The 24,386-nt window shown below is 35.6% G+C and overlaps 1 protein-coding gene across 1 annotated transcript in view; it reads right to left on the bottom strand.

Annotated features, from left to right (window-relative positions):
- LOC145694524 (sodium- and chloride-dependent GABA transporter 1-like) overlaps positions 1–21,092 on the bottom strand; it is a 195,658-nt gene extending 174,566 nt beyond the window's left edge. Inside the window, exon 1 of the mRNA XM_081770838.1 lies at positions 20,951–21,092. The gene's annotated coding sequence lies outside the window, so the exon portion shown is untranslated. The remainder of the gene's footprint in view (positions 1–20,950) is intronic.
- Between the last annotated feature and the right edge of the window lie 3,294 nt (positions 21,093–24,386).

The following is a 24,386-nucleotide window of genomic DNA, read 5'->3' as shown; positions in this document are numbered from 1 at the left end:
ATTTACTCTGGTGAGTAGAGTTAACACGTTCGAAGGTAGAAATGTACGTTCGTTTTTCCGTAATACTAATAAGATAATATAAATCTTGCTAGTGAAGAGAAAATATTTATCTACTTGATAAAAGGAAAGTGTGTTATAAGTTTTTTTTTTATTTTGAAGACTATATAATAACGTGAAACAAAACTATAATAATAATAATAATAATAATAATAATAATAATAATAATAATAATAATAATAATAATAATAATAATAATAATAATAATTTACAAGTATTATAAAGGTTAGTGGTATCCCTATCTCAAGTCATCAAAACAGCATACGCCACTGGATTTATATCTTCAAGAAACGAAGTTTGCTTTATATCTTCAACAAAAGAAGACAGAAGCATGGAGATTCTCCAGTTTTGATCTTTCAGAACCTCCATCCTTGAAGTCAAGATCTGGAAAACACTCAACTGAAATTTTCTTAATATTTTTCCTTCTCCTCTTAGTAGAGGAAATACGTTGTTTCTGTTTTCTTATTAAAAATTGAATGACCAATTATAGCACCACGAAATATCTGTAGATTGTGTTGTATGGTGTTTTGGAAAACCTTGGATAACAGTGTTAAGCTAGGTTGCCATGCTGCAAGGATCTTGTGGCTGTCATAAAAAAATCTTGCAACCTTACAATATTTCTCCATGTAAACATAATCTTGAAAGGGGCATGCAACAATTTTTTCATCGTGCAAGGAGTCCAACCATGTGCAACTTTCTGGGTCGTCTTCTTGCCTGTTATTACCCTCCCACTGACATAAATTAAAAAAAAAAAAAAAAAAAACAGTTTCGCCGCTTCCGAAACAACGAATTCTTTTGGACGGGGAGGAGAAGCGCGCCAAAATACATGTTTTTAATGAGAAGGTTCACTATTTGTCCACTAGAGTGCAGTGCTGCTGGGTGGAGTTATCGTTTGCTTTCAGAAGGTTGTACTGTGTAAAGAGTAAATAGAAAGATGGGGTTGCAATATTTTTTAATGACAGCTACAAGATTCTTGCAGCACGGCAATCTATCTTTACATACACCTGTCTTCCAACAGCTTAATCAGCTACCTGCATTACGGTATGCTACAAAATACTGCAGAACTTACAGAAGCAAGCAAACACATCGTATGTGGCATCATCATATACCAAAGAGTGAAGTGATTGGATGTGCTTCTCTGATCAGTCATTGGCTCGTGGACATTAGAAAGTAGGCCATGAATCCAAAGAAAATAGTCTTGCTGTGTCAGGAGACCAACGTTAGCATGGTTTTAAAATAACCCTAAGCTCAACTTGTACGTTTTATTTCAAGTTGTTGAGGCGAATCAGCTTTTGAATTATCTGTTAAACACTTATACATATATATATATATATATATATATATATATATATATATATATATATATATATATATATATATATATATATATATATTCAGGAGAACATGGAGAATCTATTTTATATGTATTGTGAACCTCAGTTTTGGACCTCCACCCCGCATTCAAAAGTTTTGAACTCCTCCCGTAATAAATACCTACGTAGGAGCCTTCAAACCGTACATAGTATTTCTTGTAATTTCAGTTACGTACTAGACAGTATAATAGTGTTGCTTGATATTGAGACGGGAAAATATGTAACTAGACACTATGATGTTAGTTCAAATTTTTCGTATATATATTGTCTGATCTGTAGCTTATCTATATCTTTCTAGAACCTGTCCACCCAATTTTGCTAAATGTTTTTAGTCTACTCCCATTTTTTAACGACTAGTTTCACAAAGTTGTTATTGCCACTTGGTTATCGCCTTTACAACCCTCCCCCTTTAAATCCCTACCCCCTTAAGTAACCCTTCTATTGTCTTTCGGTCAAAACAACCTCTCTCATCGATTGCCTGCAACTGCGCATGTGCGAACTCCGAAAATGTTGACTACAACAAAATGATGCAATCGAACTGCAGTGTTGCATATGGGATCTTCCGGTTCCAAAACAAACGAAAAAAGAAGAGGAAGAAGTTTAAAAGTACATTATTAGATGAGGAATTTATTGATTCAAGCCTCGAGTAAAACAAAGAAACGTAGATAATTTATTTTCAAACAAGCGAACTATTTTTCATTATAAACACAAATATATGTAAGAAATCTTTATCCAAATTTCTCTTGCAAAAAAAGAAGTGTTTTTAAAAATTATTTGAAAACAAAAATCAATACTAAAATTCTTTATACAATCTCTTTCTAGAAATAAAAGAATTCCTGACTAACTGACCAACGCCCAGGTCAAACTGATTAACCTAGAAAGGTAAAATTTGTACAGTTAATACCAATGAAAATGAAATTAAATCTTTTGGTTTAACGTCCCACGTTTATGCTCTAAAGGCTAAGGGAGAGGGATGATTAAGGCAAAAGAATGACGATGGGATAATTGGTGGAATGAAATGTGGGAGGCGTAACGTTATTTATTCGTTACCTTCCCTGATTCAAATATATTTTGAATACTTATAAAGTTCACGAGATCACAAATGAATTGCACCATAGTTATGCATTTTTAGATTATATATTATTTTTCCACATATACCTTATTTGTCACATTAAAATAATATACATCCAATTATAACAATATGATTCTTCGTTCTATCTATTTCTACATTACCATATCAACCAGATAAACAAGTTGTCATAGCAACGAAAAAAAGAAGTATCTCGATATAATACAAATATTTAAATTATTTCTTCATATACTTTCATTTTCTTCTTCTTGATAGCTTGAACCCTTTAAATAGCACTTTTCGCCCTTAAATAGAAACAATATTTAGGAGTACATACAAAAATATACATCATCATTGTATAATGGCTCCCGAAATATGGGACTTCTTTAAATTGATCACAATTAAAGAAAGAATTCTGAACCGTTAAACATTTCATATACAATAGTTACTTTACTTTTTGAATAGCCTTCATATATATATATATATATATATATATATATATATATATATATATATATATATATATATATATATATATATATATATATATATATATATAAATTACAATTCATAAAATAATATATTATTTTCATTTTATCTCAATATCATTCTTATACATTCAATAATAAATTTTGTTTTAATTCTATAAAATTATCGATGAGAAAGACATATTCAAAATGTGGTAAGTCAGGCATATTTAACATAAGTTTGATAGACAATATTTGTATTGATGCATAGGTGTAATTGCATAGAATGTAAACGAAGTAAAAATTACAATGAAATAACCTAAATAGATTCTAAATAGGTTTGTATATAGATTAAAATTATGCTTAATTCTCATGCATTCCTCGCAATCAATCCCGCAAACCGAGGTATGGATTTACTAAACCAAATACATCTAATTCTAACAATTTAATATAACTGTATAGAATTCAAACGAAGTACGAATTACAAACGAAATCACAACAATATTCAAAGTGAAACAATGCAGTGATAAATCGTTCACCTTTGGTTCTTGGGGTCCCGGGTTCGATCCCAGTCCCCGCCACGTGAATTTTGTGGTTGGCAAACACCGTGTGCGTGGGTTTTCTTGGGGTTCTCCCGTTTCCTCCCACTTTCTTCATTCCACCATTTCATTCATTACTCATCATCACCGTCTCCTTTAGCCTAACCGGCATAACCGTGGGATATAAAACTCAAAGATTTCATTTCATTTTTCAAAGTGAAACAAAACAAGAATTAATTGAATATATTTTTGACGGACGCCATAACTTTAGCTCATGTTACATTATCAAAAGATTCGATTAAGTTACATTGAATAGCACAATCTTCAGTACAGTCCTGTATGTTATTCACTTCACCAGTTCTTTGGTCCCTATTCTGAACATTTCTGCCAGCTATGTAATTACTACGAAATCTGTGAGAATTAGGTTCGGTCGTATTGCTATTATGAGAAAATCCAACATTACCTCTCGCATTACGACTACAATCTTCTCTAACATTTATATTTCGTACAGAAATATGATTAGTTTGGTTTCTGTTACTATTACCTTGCAATCTAGACTGACTCTCATAATTTTGAACTATCATTATTAAGTGATTGAAATTAATAAACTGCGAAGAGATCAATACTTGCTGTAGTCTAAACGGTAATAATATTCTTGTTGATGCAATAATACGTGATTCTTGCTGATATGGATTGATCTGCTTCAAGTCATTATATGTTGAAATTACAAAATCTGTAATACTTTTGTCTACTTTAGGATCAAAACGTCGGTTTCTAATTTGAGCATTCTGATATGCTAACATAAAATCATTTTCAAAATTTGCTAACAACTCATTTTTAAAATTTGCATTACTACGTAGACTAACTTTGATCGCTTTATACCATACCGAACAAGGTGGTAACAATATGTGTGGCAATATTTTAAGGAAATTAGCCTTATCTATACCAATTAGATCACATTCTTCTTCGATTTTTTTCAAAAAGATGCTCACTGGGATGTCCTCAGTTCTACCGCTGAATTTAGTTAAAGATCTGACTTCACTGAATATCACGCGATTACACTTAGTACTAAAATACCTTAGATGTCTTGGCTTTGCGTGGATATGATTCCTTTGACGTGGTCTTATTTCCTCGTCCTCAATATTAGAGATGGTGTCCTCCCTTTCAGAATAACCTTCTGATGGGTTGCTGTCTTCTTCACAGGTCTTGATTCATTTCTCCTATGTTCCTCATACACCACGTTGAGGGCAGGATCAGGATTACACTCTGAGTACTGATTTTCTCTTTGATGGCCTGCACTTCTTCTTGCAGTCTCCGAATTTGATTTGTATGTTCGTTGACTTGTGTTCCTACTACATCAACGGTACTTCTCACCACTGCAAACCTATGGATAATCTGTTCTATCCTATTATCGGTAATTTCCAGTTTGGTATTTATTTGCTGCGTTACTTGCTCCAATTTAGAATCCATCTGCTAGTCCTGTTTGTTGAGTTACTTGTTCTAGTCTGGAATCCAATTTGGAATCTATCTGCTGTCCTATTTGTTGAGTTACTTGTTCTAGTCTGGAATCCAATTTGGAATCTATCTGCTGTCCTATTTGTTGAGTTTCTTGTTCTAGTCTGGAATCCAATTTGGAATCCATCTGCTGTCCTATTTGTTGAGTTACTTGTTCTAGTCTGGAATCCAATTTGAAATCCATCTGCTGTCCTATTTGTTGAGTTACTTGTTCTAGTCTGGAATCCAATTTAGAATCCATCTGCTGTCCTATTTGTTGAGTTACTTGTTCTAGTCTGGAATCCAATTTAGAATCCATCTGCTGTCCTATTTGTTGAGTTTCTTATTCTAGTCTGGAATCCAATTTGGAATCCACCTGCTGTCCTATTTGTTGAGTTACTTGTTCTAGTCTGGAATCCAATTTAGAATCCATCTGCTGTCCTATTTGTTGAGTTTCTTATTCTAGTCTGGAATCCAATTTGGAATCCACCTGCTGTCCTATTTGTTGAGTTACTTGTTCTAGTCTGGAATCCAATTTAGAATCCATCTGCTGTCCTATTTGTTGAGTTTCTTATTCTAGTCTGGAATCCAATTTGGAATCCACCTGCTGTCCTATTTGTTGAGTTACTTGTTCTAGTCTGGAATCCAATTTGGAATCCACCTGCTGTCCTATTTGTTGAGTTACTTGTTCTAGTCTGAAATCCAATTTAGAATCCATCTGCTGTCCTATTTGTTGAGTTTCTTATTCTAGTCTGGAATCCAATTTGGAATCCACCTGCTGTCCTATTTGTTGAGTTACTTGTTCTAGTCTGGAATCCAATTTAGAATCTATCTGCTGTCCTATTTGTTGAGTTACTTGTTCTAGTCTGGAATCCAATTTGGAATCTATCTGCTGTCCTATTTGTTGAGTTACTTGTTCTAGTCTGGAATCCAATTTGGAATCCACTTGCTGTCCTATTTATTGAGTTACTTGTTCTAGTCTTGAATCCAATTTGGAATCTATCTGCTGTTTTGTTTGTTGAGTTAATTGTTCTAGTCTGGAATCCAATTTAGAATCCATCTGCTGTCCTATTTGTTGAGTTTCTTATTCTAGTCTGGAATCCAATTTGGAATCCACTTGCTGTCCTATTTGTTGAGTTACTTGTTCTAGTCTGGAATCCAATTTGGAATCTATCTGCTGTTCTATTTGTTGAGTTACTTGTTCTAGTCTGGAATCCAATTTAGAATCCATCTGCTGTCCTATTTGTTGAGTTTCTTATTCTAGTCTGGAATCCAATTTGGAATCCACTTGCTGTCCTATTTATTGAGTTACTTGTTCTAGTCTTGAATCCAATTTGGAATCTATCTGCTGTCCTATTTGTTGAGTTACTTGTTCTAGTCTGGAATCCAATTTGGAATCCACCTGCTGTCCTATTTGTTGAGTTACTTGTTCTAGTGTGGAATCCAATTTAGAATCCATCTGCTGTCCTATTTGTTGAGTTTCTTGTTCTAGTCTGGAATCCAATTTGGAATCCATCTGCTGTCCTATTTGTTGAGTTACTTGTTCTAGTCTGGAATCCAATTTGAAATCCATCTGCTGTCCTATTTGTTGAGTTACTTGTTCTAGTCTGGAATCCAATTTAGAATCCATCTGCTGTCCTATTTGTTGAGTTACTTGTTCTAGTCTGGAATCCAATTTAGAATCCATCTGCTGTCCTATTTGTTGAGTTTCTTATTCTAGTCTGGAATCCAATTTGGAATCCACCTGCTGTCCTATTTGTTGAGTTACTTGTTCTAGTCTGGAATCCAATTTAGAATCCATCTGCTGTCCTATTTGTTGAGTTTCTTATTCTAGTCTGGAATCCAATTTGGAATCCACCTGCTGTCCTATTTGTTGAGTTACTTGTTCTAGTCTGGAATCCAATTTAGAATCCATCTGCTGTCCTATTTGTTGAGTTTCTTATTCTAGTCTGGAATCCAATTTGGAATCCACCTGCTGTCCTATTTGTTGAGTTACTTGTTCTAGTCTGGAATCCAATTTAGAATCCATCTGCTGCCCTATTTGTTGAGTTTCTTATTCTAGTCTGGAATCCAATTTGGAATCTATCTGCTGTCCTATTTGTTGAGTTACTTGTTCTAGTCTGGAATCCAATTTAGAATCCATCTGCTGTCCTATTTGTTGAGTTTCTTATTCTAGTCTGGAATCCAATTTGGAATCCACCTGCTGTCCTATTTGTTGAGTTACTTGTTCTAGTCTGAAATCCAATTTAGAATCCATCTGCTGTCCTATTTGTTGAGTTTCTTATTCTAGTCTGGAATCCAATTTGGAATCCACCTGCTGTCCTATTTGTTGAGTTACTTGTTCTAGTCTGGAATCCAATTTAGAATCTATCTGCTGTCCTATTTGTTGAGTTACTTGTTCTAGTCTGGAATCCAATTTGGAATCTATCTGCTGTCCTATTTGTTGAGTTACTTGTTCTAGTCTGGAATCCAATTTGGAATCCACTTGCTGTCCTATTTATTGAGTTACTTGTTCTAGTCTTGAATCCAATTTGGAATCTATCTGCTGTTTTGTTTGTTGAGTTAATTGTTCTAGTCTGGAATCCAATTTAGAATCCATCTGCTGTCCTATTTGTTGAGTTTCTTATTCTAGTCTGGAATCCAATTTGGAATCCACTTGCTGTCCTATTTGTTGAGTTACTTGTTCTAGTCTGGAATCCAATTTGGAATCTATCTGCTGTTCTATTTGTTGAGTTACTTGTTCTAGTCTGGAATCCAATTTAGAATCCATCTGCTGTCCTATTTGTTGAGTTTCTTATTCTAGTCTGGAATCCAATTTGGAATCCACTTGCTGTCCTATTTATTGAGTTACTTGTTCTAGTCTTGAATCCAATTTGGAATCTATCTGCTGTCCTATTTGTTGAGTTACTTGTTCTAGTCTGGAATCCAATTTGGAATCCACCTGCTGTCCTATTTGTTGAGTTACTTGTTCTAGTGTGGAATCCAATTTAGAATCCATCTGCTGTCCTATTTGTTGAGTTTCTTATTCTAGTCTGGAATCCAATTTGGAATCTATCTGCTGTCCTATTTGTTGAGTTACTTGTTCTAGTCTGGAATCCAATTTGGTATCCACCTGCTGTCCTATTTGTTGAGTTACTTGTTCTAGTCTGGAATCCAACTTGGAATCTATCTGCTGTTCTATTTGTTGAGTTACTTGTTCTAGTCTGGAATCCAATTTGGAATCTATCTGCTGTCCTATTTGTTGAGTTTCTTATTCTAGTCTGGAATCCAATTTGGAATCCATCTGCTGTCCTATTTGTTGAGTTACTTGTTCTAGTCTGGAATCCAATTTGGAATCCACCTGCTGTCCTATTTGATGAGTTACTTATTCTAGTCTGGAATCCAATTTAGAATCCACCTCCTGTCCTATTTGTTGAGTTACTTGTTCTAGTCTGGAATCCAATTTGGAATCCATCTGCTGTTTTGTTTGTTGAGTTAATTGTTCTAGTCTGGAATCCAATTTAGAATCCATCTGCTGTCCTATTTGTTGAGTTTCTTATTCTAGTCTGGAATCCAATTTGGAATCCACCTGCTGTCCTATTTGTTGAGTTACTTGTTCTAGTCTGGAATCCAATTTAGAATCCATCTGCTGTCCTATTTGTTGAGTTACTTGTTCTAGTCTGGAATCCAATTTAGAATCCATCTGCTGTCCTATTTGTTGAGTTTCTTATTCTAGTCTGGAATCCAATTTGGAATCCACTTGCTGTCCTATTTATTGAGTTACTTGTTCTAGTCTGGAATCCAATTTGGAATCTATCTGCTGTCCTATTTGTTGAGTTACTTGTTCTAGTCTGGAATCCAATTTGGAATCTATCTGCTGTCCTATTTGTTGAGTTACTTGTTCTAGTCTGGAATCCAATTTGGAATCCACCTGCTGTTCTATTTGTTGAGTTACTTGTTCTAGTCTGGAATCCAATTTGGAATCTATCTGCTGTTCTATTTGTTGAGTTACTTGTTCTAGTCTGGAATCCAATTTAGAATCCTTCTGCTGTCCTATTTGTTGAGTTTCTTATTCTAGTCTGGAATCCAATTTGGAATCCACTTGCTGTCCTATTTATTGAGTTACTTGTTCTAGTCTGGAACCCAATTTGGAATCCATCTGCTGTCCTATTTGTTGAGTTACTTGTTCTAGTCTGGAATCCAATTTGGAATCCATCTGCTGTCCTATTTGTTGAGTTACTTGTTCTAGTCTGGAATCCAATTTGGAATCCATCTGCTGTCCTATTTGTTGTGTCATTTGCTCCAATCTGGAATCTAAATTTTGTGACATGGAATTCATTTGCTGTCCAAGCTGTCGTAAAAGATCAATCACGTCCGATGAATTCTCAGTTGCTGAAATATTAATGTCTTCAACTCCTGTACTAGTGTTCATTTTACCTCTTCGATATATTTTTCTTTTATTACGTAGTAATAGATAATCCGTGATGCTGAGTGAGATAGTTTACTAATACTTCTGATTAATCTTAAAGTTCTCGGGTTCCGGCACCATATAAGTATGTAACGTTATTTCTTCGTTACCTTCCCTGATTCAAATATATTTAGAATACTTATAAAGTTCACGAGGTCATAAATGAAGTGCACCACAGTTATGCATTTCTAGATTATATATTTTTCCACATATACGTTATTTGTCACATTAAAATAATATACATCCAATTATAACAATATGGTTCTTCGTTCTATCTATTTCTACATTACCATATCAACCAGATAAACAAGTTGTCATAGCAACGAAAAAAAAAAGAAGTATCTCGATATAATACAAGGATGTTATAAAATATAGGATCTGCCCTTACAACAAAATCTTGAAGCCATATGTCACAGTTTCGCCACTCCTAGTCTGCCCACTCTGCCCAATAGGATCGCAATGTTTTGAGCCAACAATAATGGCGGAAATGAAAACAGCCAATCAGGCGATGCAAGAAACGAGAGTAGCAAATCAGACTTGGCGATGCTCGATTGTTTTTTTGGCTTCATTGATTTAATAGGATGAAGATACATATGGGCAGATCCTCTATTTTATAACATCCTTGATATAATAAAAATATTAATTATTTCTTCATATACTTTTTTCTTCTTCTTCTTGATAGCTTGTACCCTTTAAATAGCACTTTTCGCCCGTAAATAAAAACAATATTTAGGAGTACATACAAAAATATACACTATCATTGTAGAGGAAACGGAAGATACCCGAGAAAACCCACGGACACGATGTTGCCCATCATAAACTTATTTTGGCAGGAATCGAACCAGGGACCCCACGTACAGTTTATACATAGAGAAGAAAATGTATGTAGATACATACAAAACATAGATTACATGCGTAAATCCTGTAGTTGTCGGACTTAACGTACGACTATATGTAACATCCTGTAGCAACCGTATAACTGAAAACATATGTTTTACAATACGTATTTTCCGTATAAGTGTTCCATCTATACGTATTTTCCGTATAAGTGTTCTATCTATACGTATTTTCCGTATAAGTGTTCTATTTCTACGTATTTTCCGTATAAGTGTTCTATCTATACGTATTTTCCGTATAAGTGTTCTATCTCTACGTATTTTCCGTATAAATGTTCTATCTATATGTATTTTCCGTATAAGTGTTCTATCTATACGTATTTTCCGTATAAGTGTTCCATCTATACGTATTTTCCGTATGTGTTCCATCTATACGTATTTTCCGTATGAAAGAAAGAACTGTGTACAGTTGGTAAGAATGTCACATACAGATGAACGTATATAACATATAGCTGACGTATGTAACATAGTATACGTATGTAATGTACGGAAGACTATTAGATGTCATCCATTCTGCAGCGGTATGATGTAACATCTAAGCGGGAAAAAGGCAGTGCGTGTATAGTGCTACCAAAATGTCTTCAGCCGTGGCAAAAATGCGAACTAACGCTTACACCCTCACACACCCACGCGTTGAACCAATAAGGGTTGAGCTGTTGCTAAGCGAGAGAAAGCGAGTGGAATTCCTTCAGCTGATAGCAGCGCTTGCAACGGAAGACTGGGGATCAAGTCAATGTAGCATATCTATAGTATAGGATAACAAGGGGTAAAAAGTGAGGGGAAACACACGTGGATGTCGTTACCCCACTTCCGAAAATATCTATAGCGTCCCTCCACGCAAAGATAGGCACGGGAGACTGCGTGACGTTATGCGTCATCCTACCTTTTCAGATCCACTTTTATCCTTGAGATAACGTATACTTCGTACAAATGTCGGTAGTAAGCATATGGATTCCGTATATTTGTACAATATCCCTTTCCGGATCCGGGGTTTTTGGGGTATTTTTTAGACTTTCAGTCAAGCAGCTACTGCATCGTCACTATTTATCCTAGGATCATGATTCATACCTCATTCTCTTCAGAATGGAGCTGGCTTTCAAATGGTACCACTTGCATGCTCATACCATATACCAGGAGAGGGAAAAGTGATGTCAAAGGGAAAATTTCGAGGGAAATTTTTTTCACAATTTGGGCCCTTCTGGAACGGCCCTGTGTGAACGTAGAGATCTCAAAAAAATCTGATAAATAGTGCTTGGTATACTGAATGTGTGTGCCAAATTTCAAGTATCTACCTTGAATACTAAGGGCGGGAGAAATTTTATCAAGAATCCCCACAATGCCCCAAATTACCGTAAACCACCATGATATCAGGTAAAAAATTTCCTGAGACGTCTCTATTTTCCCTAGGAATATAATCCGCCAATCATTATCTTCAGAATAGAACTGCCTTTCAGGCGGTACCATTCACGTGTCTCCATCATGTATCTAAGTGGGGAAAATCCGGAAAAAAGGGATTTTTTGGGTCTAAATATCCTTTTTTTCAACTTTTAGCCCCTCTGGACCCTCCTGTTTTAATGCAGAGATCTGAAAAAACATCTGATAAATACTACTAGGTGGGCTGATTGTTTATGCACAACTCAAATTTTCCAAGTGCAAAAGTAAGCCCGCCAAAAAAATATATACCGACAATGTCCCATATTCCCGTATACAGAGGGAAATTTTTAAACATTCCCTGAGACATCCCTAATTACCCTAGGATCATGGTTTGCAAATCATTCTCTTCAGAATAGAACTGCCTTTCAGGCCGTACCATTCACTTATCTCCATCGTGTATCTAAGGCGGGAAAATCCCGTGAAAGGGATTTTTTGGTAAAAATTTCCCTTTTTCAACTTTTAGCCCCTCTGTACCCCCCTGTTTTAACACAGAACTACGAAAAAATCTGTTAAATACTTCTCGGTGGAATGAACGTTTGTGCACAATTTCAATCTTCTAGGTGCAAAAATAAGCCCGCACAAAAATAATACCGAACATGTCCAAAATTCCCCTATACAGAAGTATATTTTGATAAAAATTCCCTGACACTTCCCTAATTACCCTAGGGTCATGTTTCGCCCATCATTCTCTTCAGAATAGAACTGCCTTTCAGGCGGTACCATTCACATGTCACCATCATGTATCTAAGGCGGGAAAATCCCGAAGAAAGGGATTTTTTGGTAAAAATATCCCTTTTTTCAACTTTTTTTTGCCCCTCTGGATCCCCCCCTGTTTTAACGCAGAAATCTAAAAAAAACCTGGTAAATAGTATACTACTCGGTGGACTGAATGTTTGTGCAAAATTTCAATCTTCTACGTGCAAAAATAAGCCCGCCAAAAAATAATGAACATAGACCCGCCAAAAAATAATAAAAGAAAATATATATTTTAGAATTATGACGTCATCACCTGCTATGTCTCGACGCAGGAAGGTGTGAAACCTTACGTAAGGTCTTCTACAATGCCTCTGGACTTGAAAAAAAAAAAAAAACGAATGAAAAAGCTCAAATAGGAGAGTTATAACATAATGTACCATGAAACACCCATATGGTACAAATTGTACCATGGGATTGCGAAAGGGATATACCGCTAACAGATTTTTTATCCGCCGTAGAATTTATTACGTAGGTACCACTGAGGGAGAATTTTTTGGAAAGTCGACGTTGAAGGAGGAAAGTATTTGGCGTTACAATTGGTCGAATTGTTAGAGACATGAAAATTGGTTTTTAGATTTTTCATTTCAAATTATTTCATTTAAATTCATTTGAAATCAAATTCACTTGAATTGGATTTCAAACGTGTTTTTAGCGTTCTTATATTTGTCCAATTGTCCTAGACGAGAACAAACGGGGCGAGAGTAGCAATTATAACTATATATATATCAAAATCAGTTAAAATTAGATATAAAATATGGTACTTGGACTCTTCATTTAAAACAGTTAAACCAAGTTTCAGATTTTTGGAAGTTTGACTTACAAGTGAAAAACAAAAGAGAGTTCACTAAATGTCCTTACGAGGTGTTCGAACTTTGTGCGCGACTTTGAGTTCAGAGGGATTCTAAATGAAAGGTGATGGAGGAGTATCGGAAATGGAATCTATGAGTTTAACGTCCCACGATTCCTTGCCTGTTAGGCTGAGGAAGACGAATGGTGGAGACAAGTGAATGATTATGGAAGAATTGGTGGAATGAGAATCTGGGAGGAAACTGGAGCACCCCGAGAAAACTCACAAAAACGATGTTGTTCATCACCAAATTAACGCTCATCTCTAGATCAAGGAAACCTTGGTTTGGTACCCGGCCTGTCAGTTTGTGGTGTATAACATCGTGTATATAAGTTTTCTCGGGCTTCTTCCGTTTCCTTCTTCATTATCATTTCACATTTAATTTATAATTAACCATTTCCTTTAGCCTAAAGGACATAGTTGTAGAACGTAAAAATACAATATTTATTTCATATTCGTTTCCGAATCATTATGGTGATTGCCTCTCAAAGTTCGCTTGGATACTATAGTTGGATTTTTGCGTCTTTTTTTTTTTTTTTTTTTTCAAGTACCGAGGTAATATAAAACATGAATCTGAATTACTGCAATGGGTTCAATTTACTGACCCGCCGGGAATCGAATTTGAGATCCCGTGTAACAACGGCACTTGAGCTAGCCACTACCCTAGTAGCAAGGTTGGTTGACCCACCGTTCGGGATTGAGTGGGATTTGGTCAAAACGGTGGGTGATGGTCGGTGCGAACCTATAGCGGAAACACTTACGTGGGCCCAACGTTAGTTAAATGTGTGGTTGGCCAACCAACTGCTCTCCAGACTTTCACCCAACAATACTAGAATTGACTATTTTCCCAACCAAGAAATACGTTACTTTAGCGTTGGCTAAACATCGGGGAACCGCTCTTTTGGTTAGGAAATGTGTGGGAAATGGTTTGGGTGCGAAATGGTTGCCAAAGTAGCCAAATCTGTCTTTGGTATGTCGCATTGCCACCATTTTCCCAACGTTGGGTCGACCGATTTTGCCACTACGGACGCCAGCAGGCAAGAAGGAACTAGTTCCGTTTACTATATATATATATATATATATATATATATATATATATATATATATATAAACCAATTCTGTATAATATGGATTGATTAGAGTTTTGCGTCTCTTTCAGCAGCAAGGCTGCAAGAGGCGTGGATATTGCTAGCTTAACGTGGAAACTGAACCACATGAGTTCCCACCAGGAATCGAACCTAGGTCTCCTTGGCCAAAGGTGCGTTCACTAGTCATAGCTATAGCCACAAGAAAGCTGTAAGTCTGTGCAATAGTTGGTTCTATAGTAAAGAATGTTGCTAACAGTTTAATAAGTAGCTGCAGTATTTGGAATGGAATATTATATATAAACACCAGTTATTTTGGTTAGGCTACCATATGGTGTGCGTTTGTTTTGGGTATAAGCTACTAACTCCACGTGCTCATAATCTTTGTAAATATCCCTTGTATGCTCACATTAATTGATCCAGTTTGTGTTGTCAGTTGATAAAGTTGAAAAAGAGCTCCACTGAAGAGCTGGAAATATTCCACACATATTAAAAGCTTCTTGAAGATGTAAATTGGCGTGTATTTTTCGTATCATACAACGGATAGTAGCTCTACCTATGTTTATTTAATACTCTTGTATTATTATTATTATTATTATTATTATTATTATTATTATTATTATTATTATTATTATTATTATTATTATTATTATTATTATTATTATTATTATTATTATTATGTCTGTTCAATGATCTCTGAACGGAAATTCAACCGTGAATTCTGTCTAGGCCTGCACCCAGATTTTTTTGTTGGGACGGGTCCATTCTTCGAGGTGGGGGTGAGGGTGAATACTACAAGCCACTACATCTATGTAGTATTGAAAGGGTGTCCCACCTATACTATCAAGGGATAAAATGATAGAACTAGATTGCTTTTATAAGAAAATGAGAACAGATAAAGTGTAAGAGCAAAATTTTCATGCTACATCAATCATTTCCCTGTTAAACAAGTATAGTTTTTATTGAGAAAGTGTACAAATATATGTTGAGTTAGAAAGTTGTCAGCGGGAGAAACGGACCCGATGGACCCCCCCGTGAGTACGCTCCTGTGTTCTCCCAACAGCAACATATATACTCCTAACAGTAACATAGGTGCTCCATCCTAGTGACTAAAGCCTGTGACAAACATCTTGGCATTTCAGCTAAACGAATAAAACGCAAGTTCTGGCGCGACGTTGCCAAGTGGTAAAGGGGTGTGGCTATGGCTAAGCAGACGAACTACAGCACGATCAGGTGGCAGAGGATAGACGTGGATGTGTACGAAATAAACGTGGCAATACCGCAGGTCTCTCATTTGCTAGCAACTTTTAAGAGCCTGCCTTACTAAAAATAATACAAAATTTACCATTTTTCTTTTGCTTGTTTATTCATCAGTGAAAGGAGATAATGAAATGCAAGTCACTACAATAATAGATAATGCTATTCTACAACAGAAAATATGAACCTGAAGAATGTTCAGTGTTGCCATCCATAGGAATTACAGTGTTGCCAGAAAAACAATTTCCCTAAAATCTAAGTTAAGGCAGCGAGTAGAGGAACAAACTCAACTGCATTTGGTTACGTATCATATTGTTTTGGTTTCCTGTGAACTACTTTTTAAATAATAGTTGCATTTAGTTTGTAATAAACAGAATAGTTTTAACATACAGTTATTAAAACTAAATAATAATGTTAATTAAAAAGTAGTTCACAAGAAACCAAAACAATATGATACGTAACCAAATACAGTTGAGTTTGTTCCTCTACTCGCTGCCTTAACTTAGATTTTAGGGAAATTGTTTTTCCGGCAACACTGGAATATCTATGGATGGCAACACTGGACATTCTTCAGGTTCATATTTTCTGTTGTAGAATAGCATTATCTATTATTGTGGTAAGTTGCATTTCATTATCTCCTTTCATTGATGAATAATCAAGCAAAAGAAAAAATGGTAAATTTCGTATTATTTTTAGTAAGGCAGGCTCTTAAAGGGAACTTTGAGCGCCGCCTTCAAATGCCAAGATGTTTGTCACGCCGTTTAGTAAACAATTATATTGGAACGATTAATGGAAGCATACGTATGTACCGTATTTTGCGGACTATACTCGTAAGATGCACTTTAATTTTTAAGCACTTTTTTAAATATCGTAACATTTTTACCATTTTTATTATTGCAAGTTTGTGAATCCCCGCAACTCATTTTTGTCGTATCGGTGTACTGCTGCTGCCAGTTAAATCCAATGTTGCCAGATATAGATCGGTTTCCGGCGGCATCGAATATATGGCATTTTTAGACTGGCGGGAATTTTAAATCAAACACTGGATATTTTTATATTAATTTCGAGTATAATACACTCATGAATTTTGGAGGCAATCTTTCAAAGAAAAAAGCACGTCTTATAGTCTGTAAAATACGGTAACTTCCATGCCCTGAGTGGAATTCGAACCAACAACAGGGAGATTGTCAGCCTCTTGCTTTAGATTGCTCGACCATGTAAGCCGAAATTATCTTCTTTCAGTATACACAACATTCATTGTATATGCATTAGATTCGCTCCGTTGTGTTTGTGCGTTAATTCCTGTATTGTATGCAGTAAAAGGAGTCAGGTAAACTAAATTTGTTTTCTTTATGTGTGGGCAGACGCCTCGAAATTATTTCCGGCATAGCTATATGACTGTTCAACAAACAATAACTTCTTTCTTTCTTTCTTTCTTTCTTTTTATCTACCTTAATATCGACATATTTTTTGTGTATTATACATAATCACTATATTCGTGTGCATCGTACACAAAGAAGTTGAAACCACGTCGTAGATGTTACCGATGCAGTTCGATCATTTGTTCATAGGTAGGTAGACTTTGCTAATGTTGCACGTGGAGGTCAAATTTAATATTCTTTCTCAGTTGCTCCGATTCTAAATGTTACAACTATTGCAGCTCGTGTCACGCGATGACTTTCTATTGGAGGTAATCATTGACCAATGGCGTGCACTGAAAAGGCGTTCCTTACTCCACGCGAAGATTTTTATCTTACTTTCTTTAAAAAATAATTTCATTTCTATATACGTGAGTAATTATTTTCTTTCTTCTTTCTATGTTTGCATGGCTATTTCATTGCGTTCTTCTTCTTTTTCTTCTCTTTGTTGCTCTTTTGTTATTTTAGTCGCATGAGTATGGTACGGTACGTCACTAAGAAATACAAATGCAATAGTGTGCCTCAATGTCCTATAGTCATTTTAATAAAACTTTAAACTTTCTGTAAACAAAGTTATACTCGCTATTGAATATATCAGTATGAGCAAAAGAAATGTGGCGCTGAGGGTTAGAAAAGAATCTCACTTGTTTGTTATAGCGCATACATACAGTAGCAAAGCTAAAGGGGAGCCACGGGACTAGAGGCACACCCACGGGGAGGGGGAGTCCACCGAGTCCGGATCCTCCAAAAGAAAATTCTTAACTCAACATACGTTTGTACATTTTTTCAATAAAACTATAACCTATGTAACAGGGAAATGATTGATGTAGCATGAAAATTTGCTCTTATACTTCATTTGTACTCTTTCTCTGATGAAAACAATCTAGTTCTACCATTTTTTCTCAAAATAATAGGTGAATTTTACAATTACCTATCGTCTTTTCGGGTGCACAATAATACCCATTTAATACTACACAGATGTAGTGGCTTATAGTATTGGACCTCCCAAAGGTTTGGACCCGTCCCAACAAAACTTTCTGGATGTGCATCTGCTGGGGCCCAGCCCTCCCTACTCGAACACTCAAACGCCACTTCCTGATAAACAAAACAGCTGTATTTCGTTTATCACTAGAAGTTTCACAGCCATCTGTTGAAATTTGCCAACTTCTTAGAATGTATCTCTGACTTAAGTCATATTTTCTTGTCTGACTTATCACCATTCTCTTGATAAATAAAACAGCTGTTTCTTTTTATCACTAGAACTTTCACAGCCATTTGTTGAAATGTGCTAGCTTTTCAGAATGTACCTCTTACTTAAGTCATATTTTCTTGTCTGACTAACACCATTTTCTGATAAACAGATGGTTGTGAAAGTTGTAGTGATAAACGAAATACAGAAATCTGCCAGCTTTCAGAATAAAGCTCTGACTAACTTCATTTCTTCTGTTAACAGATTAACTTATCTATATATCTATATATCTATATCTATATCTATATCTATATCTATATCTATCTATCTATCTATCTATCTATCTATCTATCTATCTATCTATCTATCTATCTATATATATATATATATATATATATATATATATATATATATATATATATATATATATATATATATATATTGTATCATTTGACACTGTCAGACAATGTGGCTCACACTTGAGTAACTTTCACCTGTTTAATAGTGATTCCTACAGAGCAAAAACAGTAACAGGTACCAATAAGTGGTTCGTTTCTTTGATATGAATTTAGCCATCCCAAAGTAGATTCAATTTTGGTTTTAATTTCCTGTTTTGTAAATTGTAAAAATTTGTCGCTTCCGGTTTTAAAATATTGGTTTTCCATAGAGTTGGAAGGTTAAGAGATAGTGAGATGTTTTAAAATAATAAGGGTGTCCCAAAATTCACGCAAGATTTGAATTTTGAGCCATGTGTATAGTAAGGTGCTGCCAAACAAAATAAATATAAATAAAAGTAAGCATGACGCTGGTTATATTATATTATTAAAAATGGAGCGCTATACGAAAGAAAAACACACTTTCATCGTTAGAGCATCTTAAAAATAATGAAGTTTGGCAGCTACAGTTTGCAAATTTCGTACAAAAAATCGTCGGAATTGTGATTTAACTTCATCAAATGTGAAGAGATTATTTTTTAAATTAAGTTAGGCAGATTGGATCAATTTGTGATCTTAAAACTTTTCTAAGAGTGTTGGTGAGTCCAGGAACATCAATTCGGTACCGTGGTCAAGAGTTGGACATTTCGAGAATCTCTCAAACAAACTGGTCGCCCAAATCTTGCGATTTAAACGCCGTTGACTTTTTTCTTTTGGATTTTTGTAAGTCTAAGGTTTATGCCAAAAAGCTCACAACCACCCATGCCTTGAAGAAGGAAATTGAGTATTGTATCAACAAAATTCAGCCACATTTGTGCAAAAACTGTCACGGAAAATGTCAACAAAAGAGTGCATATGTGCCAGGAAAGTCGTGGAGGATATTTACCTGATTATTTCTTGCGTGAATTTTGGGACATCCATTATGAACTCAGTATCTCAAAAGTTCGTTTCATCTTCTCCCTTATCAGCCAATTGAAACTGGAACCGATAAAAATATTACTCTTGATTAGAATATTGAATCCAGTGGCGTACATAGAATTTTGTCAAGTGGAGGGGATTCAAGTTCTCAATTTCATTTCCTTTAAAAGACAAATGTGATTTTTGTATATGATCTTAATATAGTAAAGTAAAGGTTTATTTCCCCAGATCTTGCTCAGAGGGAGTTTAAATCCCGATACCCCCCTTGCGTACGCCACTGGTTGAACCACTATAGTTTCGAAGCATACAGTAGTTTCACATTCTGAAACGAAACAAAATTTTCTCCAGTTCATTGCTGGATTTTAACATTCAAACCTTATCTAGATACTACAGATCGCTGGAGATGTGTGTCCAGTTTCGTTACACGTTCGTTTTATATAGCCATTGATTGGTTGTGAAATACGGGAAGGAGTTTGTCACCGTTCACTTGTATGTACAGTAAAACTCCAATTACCAGGAATAGTGAGCTCTGGGTGAAATCCGGATATGAAAAAATATGGATATTATGGAAAACATTCAGAAACGTTAGGTTGAGAGATAAAAATCTCTAAAACCTTTCTTTAAATAGTAAAAGATAGGCCTAATGTATTCTAAAAACAAAATCACTTTTACAACAAACTTTTTTGTTTATTCTAATACAGTTAATTCCAATCAAATACAAATTTTTACGAAGGGTTTACATATGCTGTAAATAAACATATTTTAACTTTCTAGTTATGTTCACATTTTAATAGTTTGACACGCACTCTGAGGAGTCGTATTCAGCGCCTTTAAAATGGATATTTCAAGAAAACTGTTCATTATTTCCTCAGCAAGAGTATACTACAGCCAAATTAGTTATGAAAATAGATGAATTATGTAGCAGTCAGATAAAAATAGATTTATTGTCATTATACTAGATTAAAATGCGCGCACGCAATCATTTTAATCTAAACTGTTCAGAAAGAAATGAATGAATTCTATAGATTGAATTGGCTAAACTATATTCTTGCCTTTGGTACAAATCATTTCGTAATATTCAAGCGATTTTCTAACCTTCTGACCCAACCTATATACGTGCGTACTACATATTGATTACCGAAAATGTGTTTATAGTGTCATTGTTACGTAATAATTAACGGTTATCGCTGCTCACTTAAATGTAAAAAAAAGTAAAATATTAATAGTAAGGTTATGCAAATGCATAGTAAAAAGAAATAAATCTACTTACGTAGTAATTAAAAATAGTAAAAGGTCGCAGCAGTGATGAGATCTTTAACACAAGTGCGTTTCGTCCTCGTGTTACAACTTCACTGTTTATGTTGCAGAGGGAGAAGCCCAGAATTCTCATTCAGGGGTGGGGAAACCCCCAGATCAAGTGGAAGGGTGTGGACTGAAGGACAGAAAAGGAAAGCGAAACTCCAGATTTGAAGGGAGGGGGCAAGCAGACGGAAAATATCAGATACATAAAAAGTCAAATTAACGTCCATATATTACTCAGCTACTTTGTAATAAGTATTTAGTAATAAAATAGTTTTTATTTCGTATTGTTTGTAATGATAAAAATTATATACTTGGTCAGAAACGCTGAAATCTAATAGGTTAATACTTATTGAAATATAAATATTTTTTTATTGGCGTTTAGTATGACTCACGTAGTAAGGACGCGGATCGATATCGAGGGCAGTTCTCTCGTGTTCGATCGTCGGCGTCTCGACGGACGATTTCCCCGTTCTACGCAAGGTCCACCACTCTACTCTATACCTCCTTCTAGTTCATGAAATGTATCCCCTCCCTCCCAGCTTCTCCCTTCCCGCGCAAAGCAACATGTTTTCGCCCAATCCCCCCTCCTTTTTCGCGATCGTAATGCAGAGAATCAGTTTTGCAAACTCAGCTTAATCTCTAAATACGTGCGTAGTAAAAATTTCCTGATCCCACATGATCTGGTTTATATATCAGGCAACTGTTACTGTAATGTATGGGATAATATAGCTTTCATAATGTGTGTGCGTGTGTGTGTGTTTGTGTGTGTGTGTTTTTGTACTGATGGAGAAATGATGTCATTTTCCAGCGATGACATTGTTATTGTCCGAGTGAAGCAGTTAATTCCCCGAAACAGAATACAAGTTACTCTTTATTTATTAAATTATAGGCGCATATGGGGTCTTTTTACATCAGAAATATAAGAAATGAGTTCACGAAATCAGAAACACTTTGTCCAAATTTTATACACTAAATGTAATATTTTAAAAAGTCAGTTTTTCTTCTTTATAGTTAACTATTCTGCATCTTACGTTTAGAACGTAGTAAAACGGAAACAACGTTTAACGTGACATGGTGCAGCGCGACGTTCAGACCAGGGCCGGCCCTAGGCAATTTGCCGCCTCGTGCAATGACATCATTTGTCGCCCTTCCTTTCTTCGAAAAGAACAAATCTTAAAAACCAGGATTTTAAGTATGCTACCGCATCATGAACAACGAAAGGGAGGGAAGGACACTCGCACTCAGAAAGGCCTAAGCACTACAAACACAATCAGGTTGTGTCTGTTTTTTCTTTCTTTAGATCTATTATGTCAGTGAAAGATAAAACACACACACCTATATGGTAATCTTTGTTATAAAATTCAATATCGAGCTTCAATCTCAATATCTCAATTTGCAATTCCAATGGAACTAGCTCTTTTATCTTTATTTCTTGATTTTCCTTCTACATCTATTAAAAAATTAAAAACAAAAACTTGTTTCGACCTTCAATGATAAGGAACATGTTTGTAACAAAGACAAGACTAGTTTTCGTATCAAAACTGTGATAACTAACTAAATGAAACAGGTGTTCGCTACGGTTAAAGAATTGAGTTCTTGATAGCAATCAAGCAATTCATGCTGGGATTTGTTTGATTTATTTTTTTTTTTTTTAGCACTGTCCATGCGACCTTAACTAATGCAACGTAAACCTGAATTATTAATGGAGTATTCAAATACTCGTTGTTTAGCTTAGTAAATTTAACTACCATCATGATAAAGTCTGTTTCTAACAAGAAATATTTGTTTTAAATAATATAGTTATGACAGATTTTACCACCCCTAGAAACATGCCGCCTCGTGCAAATGTATGTGTTGCACGTAGTGCCCAGGGGCGGATCCAGGGGGGAACGATCGAGGCGATCGCCCCCCCCCAGAAGGGGAAACTTTCTTGTTTTATATATATAAATAAAATCCATCCCAGAGTTTGGAGCCCTTAAAAGTAGCATTATGACAACCCACCGCCCCCCCAGAAGTCGGTCCTGGATCCGCCCCTGGTAGTGCCAGCCCTGGTTCTCACTAATAGTTGTTAGTGGAAGAAATAGTTAGTGTTGTCCACGAGATGAGAAGTACTTGTTTTAAATTCTAGACGAGACAGTTACATTATAATTTTCGTCTCGTTTCCGAAACAAGACAAAAATTTACTTGAATTTCGTAGGGAAACAGTGGTTCACCCAAGTCTTAGATCTCGAATACTATTTTAGTGTTACATTATTCCTAAAACACACACACACACACGCACACGCACACGCACACACACACACACACACACACACACACACACCTTGATACGTGGTTGTATGAATAAAATGAAAAGCGTTTAAATACATTTAGAAATACATAAGTCATTACACAACACACTCCAATAATAAACATGGTTTATATATTTTTATATCAAACTGGGAGCAGACAATAACCCCCCTTCACACTCAGAAAATGTCAAAACGCCCACACAAACGGTCTTAAACCCCCAACATAAATGAGCAAATCTCCCAAATTCACAAACAGTCATAACTATCACATTCAAGAAATGTCAAAACACCCACACAATCGGTCATTAACTCCCATACAAATGGACAAATTTTCCAAAATCCACAAACGGTCATAACGCCCATAGCCAAAACCCCACGTACGTAAACGGTCATAACCCCCACCGTTTCAACATGTGGGAGATTTGTCCATTTATATGGGGATTATATCTGTTTCGATGTGTGGGTTTTTATTGCCCATTTGTGTGGGGTTTCGTCGATGAGTGTAAAGTCCATGACCGTTTTGACGTGTGAGTTTTGTTTACGTACTACCTTGTCCATTTTAGATCATAACCGTTTTTTGGGCATTTTTTTTAAAAAACATTTTTAGCGCGTGTAACTTACAACACGTACAACCATGATTGTTTCGAAATGTGGGGGATTTGTCCAATTGTGTGTGAGGATCTCTCCACCTATGTGGCAGTTGTGTCAATTTCTGCGTGTGAAGTTTTTGTCCATTTATGTGAGGATTTTAACCGTTGCTATGTGAAAGCGTTATGACCATTGGAGGTTATGACCACTTACCTATGTAGGGGCTATAACCGTTTATGCACTTGGGGGATTTGTCCATTTGTGTTGGGATGATGACAGATTGTGTGGGTGTTTTGACGACCGTTTATATGGGCATTTTGATTTTTTTCGAACAAGTTTTTTTTTGGGCTAGATTTATCACACCCTTCGTAGAGCTCTCGTGACACGGAAAGACTCTGGTAATTTCTAGATGAAATTAAGAAAAAAAAATCAGGGCATACATTTTATGCATACATTTACAAACGAGTATATAAATTTTGTATTAAATTTACAAAAATTTATACAATTTACAAAAAAAAAAAAAAA

This window comes from Thermobia domestica, chromosome 9, assembly GCF_964235325.1.
Source record: "Thermobia domestica chromosome 9, izTheDome1.hap1.1, whole genome shotgun sequence".
In the NCBI taxonomy this organism is placed as follows: Eukaryota; Metazoa; Arthropoda; class Insecta; order Zygentoma; family Lepismatidae; genus Thermobia; species Thermobia domestica.
Note: the sequence above shows the minus strand (reverse complement) of the source record. Positions and strands in the feature narration are given on the sequence as shown.